General features: G+C 47.9%; 1 long non-coding RNA gene across 2 annotated transcripts in view; it reads right to left on the bottom strand.

The window, feature by feature from the left end:
* Positions 1 to 1,636: 1,636 nt before the first annotated feature.
* Positions 1,637 to 4,412, bottom strand: part of LOC119281608 — a 15,821-nt gene continuing 13,045 nt past the window's right edge. The window contains exons 2-6 of one of the 2 annotated variants that reach the window (XR_005138476.1): positions 3,911 to 4,095; positions 3,710 to 3,783; positions 2,980 to 3,067; positions 2,708 to 2,809; positions 1,637 to 1,870 (exon numbers count right to left, since the gene is read on the bottom strand). This is a non-coding gene — a long non-coding RNA (uncharacterized LOC119281608). The remainder of the gene's footprint in view (positions 1,871 to 2,707; positions 2,810 to 2,979; positions 3,068 to 3,709; positions 3,784 to 3,910; positions 4,096 to 4,412) is intronic. The other variant, XR_005138475.1, reaches the window with a different exon arrangement.

Raw genomic sequence — 4,412 nt, 5'->3', positions numbered from 1 at the left:
GACGCCCCCACCTCCTCCCAGCACCTACATGACCTACCCCGTGATCCAGCTAACCCGGCGAGGAGAGCCCCCGCGGATTACTCCGGCGATGCATGCCCCCTTGACCGCGCTCCTGTCTCGTCCGTCCCCGACGAAGCCCGCGACTCCATCTCGTTGATGCTCCTCTGATTTCTCTTTTTCTTACCGATCTGATACCGTCGTCAAGGCCTTCGTGCACGAGCCTCCCATAATCACACTCGACACAGCGACCACCAGCCCACGTGCACGTTGGGCACTACCTGCAGGTGGAGGAGATGACGACCTGCAGCTGGAGGAGGCCCCGGCCTGCAGCTGGATCGGCGAAGATGGCAGCGGCGAAGCCGACAAACCAGTCCGCCGCGGCCGCGAACACAGGCGCCGCGTTGAAGGCCACCGACTGCAGGCAGCATGCGACGACGGCAGACGGCGTGAGCACAACGTAGGAGCAAAAGCGCAAGCAAAGAGCCAAAGACTGGGTTAGGTGAAGTTGAAACGGATGGACTTACGACGAAGTAGTGCCCGTCGCTGATGTTTCAGCCGCCGGTGTATGGCCGGAGCCCGTCGAGGGGGTCCTTCCGGCGCGTCCGCTCGGCCGCCAGCGGCGCGGCGGAGCCGGCGCACAAAGAGGACGCGAGGACGACGGCGAGGAGCAGGAGGAGCGCACGCCGGCGAGCTGACCCCGCCATGGCTGCGACCTGCGACTATGACACTGTGCACTTGGAGATCAATTCTGCATTACATATATGCGGGAGTGAGAAGGAAAGATTGGAGCTCGGAAGTGGTCGTGATGTGGTGGTTCGATTAGCTTGTACTACCAATCCCAGGTCACAACACTGGTGATTTGAACGCGTGCATGCATGGCAGCATGAGCCGGGTCATGTCCACTAAAGCAAAAAAATGGCTGGTGCAGCTTCCAGCGCTGATGCGGCCCCTGAGCCGTCCAACTGCGACCGTCCTGCAGTCCAACCTCGTTTCCGCGCGTAGTGCCTCCTTGTCCGCTCGCTGGCTCGCGCAGTTAATTCGCGAGAAGGAGAAAAGCAATGGCATTTTCTTCTGAGCTTTCATCTTCAGGCTATGGCTATTAATTCTATCTAAACATTTTCCTCTCTGAACATTTTCCTGCTCGGGCATATCTCATTGACCTTCGACAAAGCTTGTCATTGACCTTCCCCCAGCAATTCTCATTGCTGCCGCACACGGCGCTCCGCGGTTTCCTGGCGCCTCTCCCTCGCGGTTATTTGTGCTGTGTTCCCTGGCACCTTCTCCGTGCTTGCACCGAGCTACTGGTAGCTTTGCCTGCTGTTAATTTGGATGTGCAGGGAAGAAGAAAAGAGCATGCGGTGAAAGAGATAAAGAAGAGTTTGTCTAGGCGGTGTGCATAAGGAACGTGTGGTCTGTGAGAGGATTGGAGTTTCTACCGGCCACATCCTGCACGACCACACCGCCCACCGATGCCTCGCTGCACAAAACGCGACCCGGTCCACCAATCATTCTCGCGCCGACAAGCCCCTGCACCCCTATTGTCACTAGTGATTGGGGCGCCACCTGTGGCGCCTCGTGAGAGGAAGTTTGTGCGGTGCCAGGTAGGATAACGCTCATTCAACAGCCCTTTTTGGTCAGCTTTACAATCTAAAATACATTTCATTCAGAAAAGATCGTTGCCTACCACATCGGCGCATTTCACATGATCAGTACTACAAGTTCTATCTCTTTATAAAATAATATAGCAACGCTGCAAGCTTGTTGCACTACGCTGCCGCAAAGGGCAACACGTCATGTCGAGGCCGTAGATGGACTTGAGCGTTCTTTTGCTGGTAGTTGGTAATGACGGTCTGATCCCATGCCATCACGTCTAGCACCAGGCACATGACCTGCTCCTCGAACACGTAGTTCCCACGCGGCAGCTCCTAGTTGCCGTTGTTCAGGTGGAGCGTGAGCGACGGCACCAGTACGGGTGTGGCCAGTGAAGAAACAACGGTAGAGTAAATGATACAAGTATGGAAAATAGTAGTAAAAAGACTAAAGAAGGATAAGATATAAATTGGGATCCAACAAATAATAATATCACTAAAAAATACAACTTATACAGATTTAATCATACATTAGCAAATACATGTAAAGCAAACTGTTGTTAAAAATTTCGTGTATACAGCATGGTCAAGAAAAGCCCTAGAGCCCGAATTACAGAGGAAGATTCCTGGCCATGTTAGTATTATCTTCATATGCATTCATTGTGTTTTCTTTGGTGGTGGTGGCGTGGGGGGCAGAAAAGGAGAAGGTTTAGTTATACTTAATTCAGTAAACACACTGACTGCCCTACGTGCATGTTCAACTGTCAGCCAAGCCAAAGAATTATACTTGCAGCCAGGTCGAGTATAACCAAGAGCATAGAACATAGATTTTATTTGTTTTCCTTAGGCAACCCCTGGAACTTTTTGATATATCAACAAACTTCTCAACCCAGAATTACGTGATCATAACTATCATCGAGATGGTCGTGGGTCAGCAGGCTTTCAAAAGTTCGTCTAGAAAACTTGCATCAAGAAAATCTAGTCAGAGTAACTACGTATAGTTCACCACAGTAGAAGTGGCACACAGAGTGTCCATGAAACCAGGGCTTGGAGAGTTGGTTTATTTCTGTTCTAGTTTCCCATAGAATATGCACTTATAAGCCTCACATATAGAATACCTTTCTCGGCACTAATGCAGACTGCATGTGGGTTAGCAAACTGAGCCAATAGGCATTTGTTTTTGTCTCGGCCTCATGTTTCATCAGCAGTGTACTCTTTGCCTGAAACATGCAAAAATGCTAGCCAAATTAACAAGCAGAAAAGTATGGTGCCTGCTAGATCATGTTCTCATAGTCAAGGGTACACATTAGAGCTGCAAAGTTAGTCACTGCCAACGCAAAGCAGAGGTCCAGCCGTCCAGCTCAGTTCAACAGATAGTAGTAGGTTGTACCTCCTCTTTGACAGGCTCCAAGCCCTTACTGATGTTCCCACGCCAGCCTGAGGAGGCTGGAAGCTCTAGTATTACCTGCATTACATGCCTGATCATAAATTCGAAAACAGCTTGGCTAAAACCTCATATAACTTTCAGAATAATAAAACATGCAAAGCAGAGTTCTATAACAATTAACAAAAGCGTGAAATGAACCAGGATTTTTGATAAATAAAATCAAGAGACCATGTTATACTCCAACAAGCTATACTACATATTGTCAGTTCTATCATCACACTGATTACATAATAGATGCATTGTTCAAGCCTACTCAGGAGATAAACTTTAGATTTAAAACTGAAAATACACAAAAATCAATTGTCATATACATCCTCACAACCAAAGAAAGCACGAACGGAGAAAGTTATAGTTTTTCAACATATTCCTTCTAGGTCTGCAGCACACCCTACATTAAACTAAAATGCCCCCCAGGCAATTTCGGAACTCGTTTTACAAAGTTCATCTAGAACTGATAATATGTAACATTGAATAATCCATTTGGGCTAAAACACCCAGAGTCTATTCAAGAAAACCGCCTCAACAGTGCAGATGTATCAAACAGACCAGTCTAAATTTTAAGCACCAACAAATTCATTTTTTGCTGCTCCCCACAGGCTATAGATATGAATACCAATGGAGTTGCATACAGTAAGAAATGCAGAAATAGGAAAGTGATTTGCAGTCTCGATACCTCTCGCCTGAGGTCGTCGCTGACGCTTCCTTCATCCCCGAGATCCTCCTTCAGTGTTCCGCTCGCTTCAAGCTCTGAAATCAGCACGCACGCCACATCACACAGAAGAAACACCAAATCAAGCGGTCAGCTGTCCATCACTACCATATACGTATCGAATGCGACCTGATCGGCGCAACAAAAGATTTAAAACCCACTCACTGTGTCGTCGTCTAGGAGGCGTCCCAAGCCGGCTCTGGCAACGAGCGGATCCTGAAGAAACAGATCATCGCCATGCAGACCAAAAACGAGGAAGATTTTTCCTAGATCGGGCCCGATCGCAGCCACCACTGCACCAGCGCAACCTCGAGCTCGGAGTTCGATTCCACCTTCAACCTTCCAAAAATCTGCAGTAAGCAACTCACTTAGATGTCAGGCTTGATAGAGCTCTGAAGAAATTACACTACATGAGTTACTGCTTGCTATTGCTGACTTTAGGAGTTAAAAAAGTGTTCTGGATGTGTGGATAGGCTCTGTTTCTACTCTATGTGGGAAGAATGGTTCATAGATTTGGAGTCTGGATCAAACTGAATTTTCTGTACATTGAAATGGAGATGGATCAATAATTTTGTGTACATTGAAATGGAGAATTAGGCTTGGATTGGATTCCCATTACTTTTATCCTACCTCAGCAATTTTTTGCTAGGATAAAATCATGGGGTCC

The sequence above is a fragment of the Triticum dicoccoides genome, chromosome 3B (assembly GCF_002162155.2).
Source record: "Triticum dicoccoides isolate Atlit2015 ecotype Zavitan chromosome 3B, WEW_v2.0, whole genome shotgun sequence".
Lineage (NCBI taxonomy): Eukaryota > Viridiplantae > Streptophyta > Magnoliopsida > Poales > Poaceae > Triticum > Triticum dicoccoides.
The sequence above is the reverse complement of the archived record's forward strand: the minus strand, read 5'-3'. Positions and strand labels throughout refer to the sequence as shown.